General features: G+C 41.4%; 1 protein-coding gene across 1 annotated transcript in view; it reads left to right on the forward strand.

Moving 5' to 3' along the window:
* The window catches only part of KLHL1 (kelch like family member 1), a 311,682-nt gene that overhangs the window by 62,755 nt on the left and 235,208 nt on the right, over nt 1–13,719 (forward strand). The window lies entirely within an intron of this gene.

The following is a 13,719-nucleotide window of genomic DNA, read 5'->3' on the forward strand; positions in this document are numbered from 1 at the left end:
ATATACTATGAAGAATATACTTTGGGTATGCATGGGGTTAATGAGAGGTAGCTGTTATGGAATGCATAGTCCTTAATTGCTTGTCTCATGAGTTCCTGGAGTTGTAGTGATTGTGTAGCACAGAAGCTGAAACTGTCAAATTCATCTTAGACAGGACTCACCAAGCTGTCAATCGTAATTGCTGTTTTCAAGATTAGCCAAAAATGTATTGACACTTCAAAACAGCGTGGCAAAATGATCTGCCATTTATTCCTTTATTTCAGATGTTATCTTTCCCACCGGTTTGCAGGCATTTCAGGACCATGAAATTGGCGTGCATCTCCAAAAGATAGGTGACATTTGACAGAACTGAAATAGGTGTGAAATGTTATTGAAATGTATGGTTAATACAATAATAATAAAATACTTGCTTATTCTTTTATTTGTATGCTGCTACTGTCATTCACATATGTGTTTTCTGTTTACATAAAAGTTAGTATGTCATACATTAAATGCTGGAAGAAGATATGGAAGATATCTCATGATAAAAGGCAGATCTGCATCCTTGTATATATTTGTGCTCACACCCTGACTAGGTAACTTATATATTTAGCTCATTTACTAGCTTATTCATTTAGATGTGGCGGTTGGTCATGAAAATAACTGTAGTTGACACTTGACACTAGTATCTCTCTAGTATCTCTACAGAGCAATTCAGTCAGCACCGTTGTAAGGAATGAACTGAAAGCAGTTGTGAAGGGATCAGCTAGAACTGGGTGGAAAAGCCTTTCTCCTGTCATATAACATGAGGCATGACCTGAACCTCTTCTCTTCCCCTTTTCCCCTTTCCCCCACCTTCTTCTTTTTTTTTTTTTCTTCTTCTTTCTTTAACCACCCTATCAGTAAATCCATCACTGTTCTTTTATTATCTGAAATTTCCTTATTTCTAGAGTAGTTAAGGGAGTAACAAGAAAGAGGACTGCTATGCCAGTGACACTGACACTGTTTCTAAGGTGGCAGTTATTAGAGAACTGTGCACTACTGATAGAAGTAGCTAACGGATTTGCAGGCAGAGCCACATAAGAGATATGTAAGCTTTCCCTCCCTAGTATGTTGGAGGAGTCTCCTGTGTGGTGTGCTTCACAAGTTTCTGAATGTGCAGTGTTTAGTGTCTGTATTTGCAAGAATATATGTGTGTAAATTCAAGAGAGATGTTGAGATACCGAAACATGTCCAGAGAAGGGCAATAAAGCTGGTGAGAGGCCTGGAGCACAGCCCTGTGAGGAGAGGCTGAGGGAGCTGGGGGTGTTTAGCCAGGAGAAGAGGAGGCTCAGAGCAGACCTCATTGCTGTCTACAATGACCTGAAGGGAGGCTGTAGCCTCTCGGGCAACCAGCAACAGAACAAGAGGACACAGTCTCAGGTTGTGCCAGGGAAGGTGTAGGCTGGTTGTCAGGAGGAAGTTCTTTCCAGAGAGAGTGATTGGCATTGGAATGGGCTGCCCAGGGAGGTGATGGAGTCGCCATCCCTGAAGGTGTTCAAGAGAAGCCTGGCTGAGGCACTTAGTGCCATGGTTTAGTTGACTGTATAGGGTTGGGTGCTAGCTAGGTCTGGATGATCTTGGAGATCTCTTTCAACCTGTTTGATTCTATTATTCTACACTTCTATGAAATGATGGGCCATGATGAGTTATTTTATGTGCACTTCTTAATTAAAGTGCTATCTGATGTCAACTCCTTGTTATACTTAAGGCTGAATCCATCCTGTTTAATTCCTCTGCCTGCTAAAGTGAGTTCAGAGTTCCACTGTTACATTTTTATCATGTATCAGTGTAATATCAGGAAGTAAAATATCTATTATTTTAATGGTAGAAATCAGAAAAGCAAGTCAGTACAATACAGTTGCATTTATTGTAATATTTTTGTAATTTGAAATAATGAAACTGTCAGTGAAGGTTATTCTGTATATCCAGAAAATACTGTTAAAGCTCAAATACTGTCTTAATTTTTAGCCTTTTACCTTGATGTTCTTTTGTATTCTCTCTCTACTCACTTAACTTAAATCACACTCAGTGAAAATCTGATCCTTATCTCCAGGTAATTAAAGTTGACTAATAAACAAAAATTGAATCAGTGGAAGCCCCATCCCTGGAGGTGTTTAAGGCCAGGCTGCATGAGGCTGTGGTCAGCCTGATCTAGGCTAGAGTGTCCCTGCCCATGGCAGGGCAGTTGGAACTAAATGATTCTTGTGGTCCCTTCCAGCCCTGACTGATTCTATGATTCTAAGTTTATAAGAATTATTCTGAATATTTCAAGAGAATTTCTGATTTATTAAATAAATCAGAATTAGATCATCCCTGTTAATTTTAGTACTGATTTTTTTTTCCTGTGAAATAGTTTTTATTGTCCATCAAGATACCAATTCCTGAAAGTACATCCCATTGTGACCAGCCTCACCAGAAACTTACTGTCCTTTGTGAGCAGCATGTTTGGTGCCAGGCACATGGCTGGAGTGTCTCTGTAGACCTGGAAGGACAGTCTTTCCAGCTGTTCAATTTTTTTTTCCCTTCTACAAATGGTAGTAAGACAAACTGTGCATAACAATGTCTGTTCATTCTTGTGCTCAGGCTCAAACTCAGTCAATTTTTTACAGCTGAGTTATAGTGTCAATATGCTTGCATGTGTCACCTGCTAAAAGATAGCACTGGAGAATAAGGAAATTATTTTAATTATATAGAAGTATATTTGGTGTATTATGTTTGACCACTTAAGTCATTAAAAAAGGCTCAATGTAGATCATCTGGAGGAAACCATCACAACAGTTGGACATTAAGGAAATTTTGGAAGTCTGTGCATTCTGTGTTTTTTTGCTAGAGCAGCCCAGCTGATAGTGCGTGGTGGTAGACAATACACAGTCATATTTTTTTTGAGCTATTAATAAAAGGAAAACTAACTGCCTCTGTCACATTTCTACTATGGCATCTGCTTTTTAGTTTTCTGCCTGCCTCTGTCTGCGTATTATTGCTTCTCAGTGGAAGAATGAGCACTCATCATGAGCACTTCACATCTGTGGGACAGGAAAATACATGTCCAGCCTGTCACATTTAACTACTCAGGCCAGTAACATTTGCCTGTGTGCTAGTTTGAAGCTAGCTGGAATGTTTTGGTGAGAAGAACTAGATTACAGGCTGTGAAAGAGAAACAATGGTGATGTCTGCTTCACTCATAGGCTTGCTGAGATGTATAAGAGCAAGAATCCAAACATAGGTAAGACATTCAGTCACTGCCTGGGCTTTGAGCTGCATTTCTTTCCCTCTAACTTAACCTGATTAATCCACCTGGTTCCTGACTCCCCTGGCCGATCCTCCATTCTTCCTTGGGCACACAGCAATGCCTGGGGTAAGGTAGTGTGCTAGTTTGAAGCTACCTAGAGTGTTTCGGTGAGAAGAACTAGATTACAGGCTATGAAAAGAAAACAATGGTGATGTCTGCTTCACTCATAGGCAAACATATATAAGGGAGTCTTCTCTTCTGCTGCTGGCAAGCTCCGAGCTGGATCTCACTCTTTAACCTCACCCTCCATTTTCTTTTCACAGTCCACTTTGCTTCCTAACCCCCTCGCCAAACCTCCATTATTCCTTGGGACTGGGGTAAGGTTGAGAGGGGTAAGGGGAAGGTGGAAGGGTGATTGGGATCCCCTCCTGGGGACTCAGGTTTCTGGGAGGGCTGTTGTGTTTCTGTATTACCTTTTACCTTGTATATTTCTGTATATAACTGTATATACTGTAAATACCTGCTTGTATGTTCTGCTAAGCTGTAAATACAAAGCTTCATTCAATTTCCAGAGCTGACTGAGTCTAGTCTGGGTGGCTTTCTTAAGTGTGGGGGGCGGCTAACACCCAAACCATCACAGCCTGCTTTACAGCAGTCTTTACCCCGTCTTAGACTTCCCAGCTAAGAACTCCCACTGTAAATGACACAGGAGACACAAACTTCTTTCTCATCCAACTTAAACCTTGCCAGTGGCTTTGTCTGCCATGAACGGCTACCTCATGAACTTTAGTTATGTGGCAACATTCATTAATGGATAAGATCAAAGAAAGCAGAGAATCTGTTTTAAGGGAGTCGATGTAAATTATTGTTATGAAACAAAAGAATAAAAATAAACTGCAGAAAATTACATTATGTCATTAATTATGTAGAAAGGATATAATTTTGCTGTTGCATTTTAGAAATTGAGGACTTCTACTTCTGAAGGGAAGGCAGAGGTTAGGTTGAAACTGCAGTTTTGAATTTCTGAGTCATAAATCTTTTCCATTTAGCTTTTGTTTGGTAGAAAAGTGTCATCAAGTATACTGGAAAAATATTTAACTAGACTATTAGAAAAGTTTTACAATCACAGTCTATCTTCATAATGGAGTGGGTGTTTCCTCATTGCATTGCCAACTGGGTAATTAAAGTGTGAATGTTCTGTGAATGCCTTGAAGCTTGATGTCTGTGATGAGTGCAGGATGCTTTCCTGGTATTTATCTGCCGTAAGAGACTTGAAAGACCACGAATCAGTATTTTTAGTTGTTTGTTAATAATGGGAAACAAGCAGTGTCACAGACATGAGGCATTTGATCTGTGCAGTTATTTATTGATCATACTTGGGGCAAAAAATCTTCATTAACTGAAAATGCATGGTCAATGGAGGGCAATGATTTTGACAGGATTCCTGAAGGGGCAGGAAAATATACCTGTCCAAAGAAGTAGTAACCTTACTCCTATTCTGAGGCTTACCTGATTTCTTGCTGTAGAAATTGTGTCTGCTTCTCTGATAGTAAAAGGAAAGAGAGAAGGAAAGGAGAGCAACTGAATTGTGCTTTAACGAAGGAGGCTCCCTTGAGTCTTAAGCTAGAAATAGGGAACTACTGTCAGTAACTTAAGGAAAGCTTGTTGTGCTTTGCTGTTCTTCTCCAAAGGCAAAAGTATTTAAAAATTGAGGTCTCCTGTGACATCTATCCTGGTGTGTTTCCAAGAGGAATGGCTTGTCTCCTTTCAGGAGGCTGATTTGTGCCCTAGATTTATATGCACCTAGTATTTGGTTGCAGGACTTTATATTTGTAAACTCTGTTCCCTGTATTCTCCAAGATGTAGAAGATAAATTCAGACAGCAGTATACAGTATGACAAAATGCTTTCTTAGTGTTACAAATTAGGCAAAATTAATAATCAATGTTGATTTTGATATCCAAGCAAAGATTGAGAAGCTGTGGGTCAGTTGGAGGGCATGAGAACCCTGCAGAGGGACCTTGACAGGCTGGATGGGTGGGCAGAGGCCAATGGGATGACATTGAACAAGGCCAAGTGCAGGGTTTTACACTTTGGCCACAACAAACCCAGGCAGGGCTACAGGCTGGGGACAGTGGCTGGAGAGCAGCCAGGAAGAAAGACACTTGTGGGTATTGGTAGATAGTAGCTGAACATGAGCCAGCAGTGTGCCCAGGTGACCGAGAGAGCCAATGGCATCCTGGCCTGGATCAGGACCAGTGTGGCCAGTAGGACAAGGGAGGTTATTCTTCCCCTGTACTCAGCACTGTTCAGGCCACACCTTGAGTGCTGTGTCCAGTTCTGGGCTCCTCAATTCAAGAGAGATGTTGAGATACTGGAACATGTCAAGAGAAGGGCAAGGAAGCTGGTGAGGGGCCTGGAACACAGCCCTGTGAGGAGAGGTTGAGGGCAACTGGAGAAGAGAAGGCTCAGGGGTGATATCACTGACTGTCTACAACTACCTGAAGGGAGGCTGTAGCCAGGTGGGGGTTTGTCTCTTCTACAAGGCAACCAGCCACAGAACAAGAGGACACAATCTCAAATTGTGCCAGGAAAGGTCTAGGCTGGATATTAGGAGGAAGTTCTTCCCCAAGAGAGTGATTGGCAATGGAATGGGCTGCCCAGGGAGGTGGTGGAGTCGCTGTCCCTGGAGATGTTCAAGAAAAGCTTGTTGGAGGCACTTAGTGCCATGGTCTAGTTGACTGGCTAGGGCTGGGTGCTAGGTTGGACTGGATGATCTTGGAGGTCTCTTCCAACCTGGTTGATTCTGTGATTCTATGACTTTACAGCTGTTTTACCTGTTTATCTTTCAAAGACATTAGGAGCAGAAAGGTGATTAGAGAAGAGGAGTTTTGTTCAAATCAAAGTGTTTTTTCTCAGAAATGGGGGACACTGTGGAGTCAGCTGTTGTAGACCCACAGAGTCAATCTTTTATTTCTATTTACACTGTTTGAAGATCTGTAAAGACTCAAAGGTGGAATTTTCACATCAACACCATTGGGCTCTTCTTAAAATGTTTGTCATTTGACAACAGCATGGTGTTCTTAACTCTGAAAATTAATCTCATGGCTTTTTTCCCCTGCTTTGCCATTTTGGAAGGAAAAAAGTAGAGGTTATCGCTTATTGGTAATGTTGGTGTTTTTTGTGGGTTTTTGAATTTTCTCATCCTGTGGTATCACCCTTGAGTACCATTTCTGTAACCTTGTGAAAGGTTTGGTTTCCATATTTCTGCACTTTTAGCTAAGTAGTTTAAAGGTTAAAAAAGAAAATCTACTCAGAACAACCCCTGAATGCTTGAAATTCCCACACTAAATTCAGGCTTTGCACTTGCCAACTGAGAAGGATTATGGGAAAAGCCCTTCTGGAGTTGGTGCTGTTCACTGACTACAGGATTTTGAGGGGTAAAAAGGATTTTGAGGGGTAAAAAGGATTTTGAAAGACCCAGGGAATCTTCAGGCAAATTTGTGCTGGAGTTTCTGCAGAATATGATCAACAAGCATCTCTTCGCATGTGTGGTTCAGTTTGTCAGCAACAAAAAGAAATATATTGTAAGAGAAAATGTTATTTTCATGTCCCTAATTGGTTGCAAGTAGCTATACATGCCTTTCATGAGCTGGCAGAAAATAACTGGTGTTTTCTGGATGAATCATAGAATCAGTCAGGGTTGGAAGGGACCACAAGGATCATCTAGGTCCAAACCCCCAGCCATGGGAAGGGACACCCTACCCTAGATTAGGCTGGTCACAGCCTCATCTGGCCTGGTCTTAGAAACCCCCAGGGATGGGGCCTCAACCACCTCCCTGGGCAACCCATTCCAGCCTCTCACCACTCTCAGGATGAACAACTTCCTCCTCACCTCTACTCTGAATCTCTCCATCTCCAGCTTTGCTCCATTACCCCTAGTCCTGTCACTCCCTGAGAGCCTAAAAAGTCCCTCCCCAGATTTTTTGTAGGCCCCCTTCAGATACTGGAAGGGCACAAGAAGGTCACCTCGCAGCCTCGTCTTCTCCAAACTGAATAGCCCCAACTCTTTCAGTCTGTCCTCATAGCAGAGCTGATCCAGCCCTCTGAGCATCCTGATGGCTCTTCTCTGGACACACTCCAACATCTCCACATCCCTCTTCTAAGAGGAGCTCCAGAACTGGATGCTGTACTCCAGATGGGGTCTCCCCAGAGAGGAACAGAGAGGAATAATCACTGCCCTTGACCTTCTGGCCACACTTCTCCTGATGCAGCCCAGGCTCTGGTTGGCTTTCTGTGCTGCAAATGCACCCTGCTAGCTCTTGTTGAGCTTCTGGTCCAGCAGCACCCCCAAGTCCCTCTCCTCAGGGCTGCTCTACAGCCACTCACTGTCCAGCCTGGATTTGTGCTTAGGATTACCCTGACCCAGATGCAGGACTTTGCACTTGGTCTTGTTGAACCTCATGAGGTTGACTTGTGGCCACCTCCTCATCCTGTCCAGGTCCCTCTGGATGGCATCCCTGCCCACACAGCTTGGTGTCTTAACAGACTTAACTGAGGGTGCACTCAATGCCTCCATCCATGGCAGTGACAAAGATGTTGAACAAGACTGATCCCAGGACTGATCCCTGAGGGACTTGTCACTGGCCTGCACTTGGCCATGGAGTCATTGACAACCACTCTTTGGGTGTGACTATCAAGCCAGTTCTTTATCCATCTGGGATAAAGAATCTCTTTATATATGAAGCTCTTAAACTCATTCCTAATTTAACAGGCTGCTGACTGAATTTAAAGCATTTTTTATGCAGAGAGAGCACTTTTAATGGAAAAGAGGTAGCTCCTGAATAGGATAAGTAGCAGGCTTTTTATCTGGCCTTTCTTAGGAAACAAATAAAAGATTTACTCATTGTATTCTAAGTTTATTGCTTGCTAGTATTCAGGATAATTTAGAATATACTATATACCTTTGGGGCTTCATTTTGATTAGTCACTTAATGTTTTGCTAAGTGATAGATGTACTTGGGAGTTTGAGGGTGGAAAGTGTTATTTATAAATGGCAAGCAAGAAAGATGGCAAAATTTGAGGCAAACACTGTCTAGCAATTGAAGAACAAAATAGACTAATCTCATTGCAGCCCTATCTAATTTCATAGGACTGGCATAAGTGAAGTCAGGAGACTTTTTTTTTTTTATTAAAAAAAAATCTACTTGAAAAGTGCAACTTATTTTGAATAGCCAAGAAGAGACAGAATTAGTATTCTGTTCAAACATAAACTGACTTTGTCTTAAGTTCTGAGTTAACAAACATTATGGACAAGCCCAAAGAGTGCTACAGGCTGGGAATGGAGTAGCTGGAGAGCAGCCAGGAAGAAAGAGACTTGGGGGCACTGGTAGATAGTAGCTGAACATGAGCTAGCAGTGTGCCCAGGTGACCAAGAGAGCCAATGGCATCCTGGCCTGGATCAAGGAAAGTGTGGCCAGTAGGAAAAGGGATGCTATTCCTCCCTGTACTCAGCACTGGTCAGGCCACATCTTGAGTGCTGTGTCCAGTTCTGGGCTCCTCAATTCAAGAAAGATGTTGAGATACTGGAATGTATCCAGAGAAGGGCAATGAAGCTGGTGAGAGGCCTGGAACACAGCCCTGTGAGGAGAGGCTGAGGGAGCTGGGAGTGTTTAGGCTGGAGGAGAGGAGGCTCAGGGGTGATATCACTGCTGTCTACAACTACCTGAAGGAAGGCTGTAGCCAGGTAGGGTTGGTCTCTTCTCCTAGGCATCCAGCAACAGAACAAGAGGACACAATCTCAGGTTGTTCCAGGGAGGTCTAGGCTGGGTGTTAGGAGGAAGTTGTTGCCAGAGAGAGTGATTGGCATTGGAATGGGCTGCCCAGGGAGGTGGTGGAGTCGCTGTCCCTGGAAATGTTCAAGATAAGCCTGGCTGAGGCACTTAGTGCCATGGTCTAGTTGACTGGACAGGACTGGGTGCTAGGTTGGACTGGATGATCTTGGAGGTCTCTTCCAACCTGGTTGAATCTATTATTGTATTGTTCTATGTCCTTATTGAGAAATGCTCAGTCCTATTATTTTCATTTATCAGGAATGCTGTTGTTGTCACCTATAAATTCCCAGGGAGAACAAATAAATGTGCCTGTTTAACGCTAGCAACATTGTTTATTAGACACCTATATCTCCTATATATTTCTTGTAAATTAGTTGTCATTCTAATTCTTCAGCAATAAAACTAAAGAAGTCTGCCCAGGACTGCAATCAAAGTGAGGAAAAACTGAAAGAAAAGATCAGAAATATCTACCTGCTATCCATGCTAATGATGTTACATGCATCATTACAGTTTAACATGAAAGCTTTTATTGATCATCCAAAAACATGTAAATAAACTTGGGTTTACATCAATATGATTGGCAGTCCAGATTGGATAGGTATACTCACAGAATGAACACATTTGTTTTCTCTTTAGGATGAGTTTATAAAAGATATCTTACTTGACTTGACAATATAACAAGGTGGAGTAGAGCAGAATTAAGGAAATGTTCCTTTTTGAACCATCAGTTCATAATTGTTTCTATTAAGGAATCATGGTTAATAATTTTTTGTCAGTTGGTTTTCTGTAGGCAGACTCCTACATATTGTAACTTTACCAGCATACAAATGGCTATACTAATTAATTTTAACCAGCTGATAATTTCTCAGGATCCAATTTAATGCTATGAAAGTGAAGTTACTCTGAGTAATTGTGATGGTTTGGGTGTTACTTGCCCCACACACTTTGGAAAATCACCCATACTAGACTCAGCAACTCTGGAAATTGAATGAAGCTTTATATTTACAGCTTAGCACAATATACAATATAGGCAGAAGTGTACAAGTTAGAAAGGTAATACAGAAACACAACAGTCCTCCTAGAAGCCTGAGTCCCCAGGAGGGGTTCCCAAGCATCCTTCCACCTTCCTCCCACCCCTCCACCCCACCCAAGATCTTTGCCTTACACCCAAGATAGATTGGAGGGTCGGCCAGGGGGGGCTTAGGAAGCAGATGGATTAGTCTCACAGACAGCAGGTTAGGTTAGAGAGAGAGAGAAGTTCAGACGCAGAGAGACAGACAGTGACTCTGTTAACTGTGTTTATATTCTTGTTCTTATACATCTCAGCAAGCCTATGAGTGAAGTAGACATCACCATTGTTTCCTTTTCACAGCCTGTAATCTAATTCTTCTCACTAAAACATTCTAGCTAGCTTCAAACTAGCACAGTAAAAATATTTAAAAGGAATTAATTCTGTTAAGTTAAAACCTGGATATGGCACAGAATAGGTAACATGGTGAGATACAAAGGTAACTGAGTTGGTTTTCTGCAACACATCAGCAGACCTCCTTCAATTATAAAGGCTTCCAGCTACTTTAAAGGAATACTGTGAAGCCTAGCAGTTACTATGACAGAAAGATAGACCTTTCTTCATAAACCTGTGGATTCCTGTAAAATTGCTGTAGGTGAAAAACTTTTGGACAAAAAAAAAAAAAAAAATCAAAAGTAAATCACTGGTATATGTCAAAAAGTAATAGTACATTTTGGACTATGTTCTACTCAACCGAGAGTCAATAAAAATGCAAAAGTGTTTTTTCTTTAGTTATTTTACAGAATGAGATATTTTGGTTTAATATCTGATTTTCTCTTTATGCATTTTCAATTCTTTGCCAGCACTCAGAGTACAGATTATATTATCTTACAGGTTTATTGATACCGTTCTTAGAATATAGTAGCTGTTGAATTCATAGAATCATAGAATCATAGAATCAACTGGGTTGGAAGAGACTTCCAAGATCATTCAGTCAAACCTAGCACTCAGCCCTGTCCAATCCATAGGCATGGTACCACTAGACCATGGCACTAAGTGCCTCATCCAGTCTTTTCTCGAACACCTCCAGGGATGGCAACTGCACCACCTCCCTGGGCAACCCATTCCAATACCAATCACTCTCTCTGGCAAGAACTTCCTCCTAACATCCAGCCTATACCTCCCCCTCCACACTTGAGACTGTGTCCCCTTGTTCTGTTGCAGGATGCCTAGGAGAAGAGACCAGCCCCACCTGGCTACAGCCTCCCTTCAGGTAGTTGTAGACAGCAGTGATAGCACCCCTCAGCCTCCTCTTCTTCAGGCTGCACACCCCCAGCTCCCTCAGCCTCTCCTCATAACCCTGGAATTAAATTATTATTTTACTACTGTAAATTATCAGAATTTCTTATGTACTTCATAGTATTTATTTTTCAATAGAGTGTATAAAATGAGATTGATTTGAATGAATTAATAATATTGTTCGGTATGCTGGACTAAAATATATCCTCTATTGCCCTTCTATTGATTATGTAAGCTGTTTTTTATATATAGCTGAAATGAAAAAGGTAATCAGCTTCATCTATGGAATTCTTCATTTTTAGCATACAAGATGTATAAAATCTTCCTTTTTTCATTTAAAACCATCTCATTACTTATTTGTAAAAGACGAGGACATCTTCTATGCTGTGAATTATTTGGAAATACCACATTAGCTTCCTCCAGCGTTAGTACTTTACTGAATCACAGAATCAGTGTTGGAAGGGATCACAAGGATCATCTAGTTTGGCAGGGACACCCTAGCCTAAAGCAGCCTTGCCACAGCCTCATCCAGCCTGGCCTTAAACACTTCCAGCCATGGGGCCTCAACCACCTCCCTGGGCAACCCATTCCAGCCTCTCACCACTCTCATGCTCAACAACTTCCTCCTCATGTCCACTCTGCACCTACCCATCTCCAGCTTTGCTCCATTTCCCCAAGTCCTGTCACTTCCTGATAGCCTAAAAAGTCTCTCCCCAGATTTTTTGTAGGCCCCCTTCAGATACTGGAAGGCCACCAGAAGGTCACCTGGGAGCCTCCTCTTCTCCAGACTCAACAGCCCCAACTCTTTCAGTCTGTCCTCACAGCAGAGCTGCTCCAGCCCTCTGAGCATCCTTGTGGCCCTTCACTGGATATGCTCCAGCATCTCCACATCCCTCTTGGTATAGGGACTCCAGAGCCACTTGCTGACACATTTTCTCATTTTCAATAAAAGTCTGAACTGGAAATATTTAACTGAGTAAATCTGAACTAAGAACATATGATTATGTAATTGGAAATATACTTATTTTATGATTATGTAATTGGAAATATACTTATTTTTTTCCTGGTTATTTTTTTTTTTTCTTTCTGATTTTTCAAATTGTAGACATCACTATCTTTGTAAGCTAAATTCACTTTATATTAAGAAGCCTTTTGGTTAAAAATTAGATGTGTAATTTATCATTGTAGAAATACTTCCAGTTCATTATAAAATAAGTAAAACAGGGTTTTGTTTATTGTTCCCAGGCGGTTTAAAATCAATATTAATTTGAAGAAGTGGATTAGTCACTTAGAATCAGTGGAAAGACATAATTGCTGTTTCCTTTATTTGTGTATTATATTTAAGAAAAACACTTTTAAAAAAATTGAAAAATAATTTTACTCTAAAATGCTAAAAAAAAAAAAAAAGCCCAACTATAGTTTAATAATTAATTGTGGTGGTTTTTGAGTTACCTGTCCCCCCACACTTAAGCAAATCCACCCAGACTAGATTCAGCAGCCTCTAACCCTAAACCAGATCCAAACTCACAGACATCAGGTCAGACCCTGAATGATTCACACATGCTAGAAGGTACTTCCCAAAGCTTTGTTGGCCCCATGTTAGGTGCCAAAATAAAGATGTGATGGTTTGGGAGTTACCCATGCCCCCTCCTCCCCCTCCCCCCTTAAGAAAATCACCCAGAGTAGACTCAGATGGCTGGGAATTAAGGAATGAAGCTATACTTACAGCTTAGCACAATATACATGGATATATATATGCAAATATATACAGTTAGATACAAAATAAAAATAACACAGAAGCACAATACCCCTCCCAGAAACAGAGTCCCCAGGAGGGCTCCTGACCCAAACACCTTCCCCCTCCCTCATTCCCTCCCTACAGAAATAACCAGATCAACCCACATATATCTCACGTGATAAATCTGGAGATTTGAGGTGAGATGTCAAAAAAAGTTGGCAAGGAGGTTAGAGGAAAAAGGGGTTAGGTGGATTAGAGAGTTAAAGGCAGAGTCAGCCAGAGGCCAGACCGCCAGAAAGAAGGCACAGCCTAAAGTGAGGAACAGAGCAGTGTGTGTGTGGAGTGCCCATCTTAGGTATATTTTGTCTAGTTGTGTTTCTCAGCAGGAGAATGGTGATATAGGGCACAGGTTGGTTTTCTTCTTTCATCTCACAGCTAAGGAATTAATTTTTCTCAGTAAAAATTAGCCTCAAACCAGCACATTAATATATAGCTATACTGTTGACCTTAACATGAATATATTGAATTTCTGTTTGTTGTACATAACATATCTTTATTCCTAATGTCTTTGTTAAATTAGAAAAATGGAT

The sequence above is a fragment of the Pogoniulus pusillus genome, chromosome 3 (assembly GCF_015220805.1).
Source record: "Pogoniulus pusillus isolate bPogPus1 chromosome 3, bPogPus1.pri, whole genome shotgun sequence".
NCBI classification, from domain to species: domain Eukaryota; kingdom Metazoa; phylum Chordata; class Aves; order Piciformes; family Lybiidae; genus Pogoniulus; species Pogoniulus pusillus.